This window comes from Myotis davidii, unplaced genomic scaffold (genome assembly GCF_000327345.1).
Source record: "Myotis davidii unplaced genomic scaffold, ASM32734v1 scaffold149, whole genome shotgun sequence".
Classification (NCBI taxonomy): Eukaryota; Metazoa; Chordata; class Mammalia; order Chiroptera; family Vespertilionidae; genus Myotis; species Myotis davidii.
Window position 1 is genome coordinate 5,968,968 of NW_006352194.1, and position 1,634 is coordinate 5,970,601.

The window sequence follows — 1,634 nt, forward strand, 5'->3', positions numbered from 1 at the left end:
TTCAGTGGATAGAGTGTCGGCCTGCGGACTGAAGGGTCCCAGGTTCGATTCCAGTCAAGGGCATGTACCTTGGTTGTGGGCTCATCCCCAGTAGGGGGTGTGCAGGAGGCAGCTCAATCAATGTTTCTCTCTCATCTATGTTTCTAACTCTCTATCCCTCTCCCTTCCTCTCTGTAAAAAAATCAATAAATATATTTAAAAAAATAAAATAAATAAAGGGTCACGGCATTAGGAAGGTTAAGAACCACTGCTCTAAAAGATCAATGGAAAAATATCTTCTGGTGAGGATTAACAAAAACAAACAAACAAACAAACAAAAAAGACAGCTCTTGGCCATATACTACAATCCTGAAAGGCTAGACAATTTTGTTTTGTTTCCTTAAGCCCAGAAAACACATCAGTGACCTATCCAGTCAAACCAGCTTTATTCCTGGCATTGCCTTTGCTTAATCTTAAACACACAAGGGAGGCTGGGATGGTGCCAACTAAGAAATCCATAAGATGGAGCTAAATAATATATGATGATGGTGCTATTGTGACTAATTGCTTTCCTTCGTTTTTGTCTTTTATTGTTTTTCTTTTGAAATGCAGTGAACTGTTTCTCTTGCTCCCACCTAGTTTTCCCAGCCAGCTTCCTGATACTCGCCTGAAATGATGGTCCTTAAACATGCCCTCCCACCTTTGCTGACTTTGACGGGCACTCCCTGGAGCACTTTGTCCATCAATCCTTTCAACAACTCTGACGGGCAGACACTATTACAATCCCATTTTACAGAAGGTAAGGACAGGCTGGTGGCAGGGAGCCAGGACTCACATCCGAGCCTGTCAGAGACAAGAACTGTTCTTTTTCTCTAGCATTTCAGTGAGGCCTTGTTTCAAGGTGGCTTGGTGCTTAAGGCAGGGCTGGGGTCAGATCTCATCAAGACATCAGCAAGGAGGGAAGGTCACCAACAGCGAGGTGGTCCTGACCCAGTCACCCAGAGAAGTGAGAGGCCCAGAGAGCGTGGTGCCCCCTCCCTCTGCTGAGATTAGCGTGGTGGTTCTCACATGCAAGCATGTGGGCATCAGCGTCTTCTGAAGGGCTTCTCGAAGCAGATTTCCGAGCCCCACTCCTGGAGTTTCCACTTCACTAGGTCTGGGTTGGAGCCCAAGGATTTAGAATTTCCTACAAATTCGCCGGAGGTGCTGAGTCTCTGGGGGTCTGGGGCCACATCTGAGAATCAGTGGACTAGACAAATGTCATGTGACTCAACACTGTCAGTGACTGAGGCAGACGGGCACCCACAATCAGGGAAGACCTTGGCTGCCACGCCGGGCCATGCAAGCCAGCTCTGATCACAGCCATCCTGAAAAGCAGCCATTATGACCCCCAGTGTCCATGTGCTTGAAGAAATACTACACTTTCTCCATGTTCCTGCCTCCCTCTACACCACAAATGTGTCATGCAGTTTTATGTAGGAATTATATTCTAACTCAACTATAGAGTTAGGGTGGGAGGTTAGAGAAGCTCTTCTTTGTAATGAGGTTCTTTTGAGTGACAGTGGAGAGGGCCAAGGGATGAGCCTGTAAGGAGAGGCAGTACTTTCACAGTCTGGGAGTATTATAGTAATCACTAGAGGCCCGGTGCACACAAC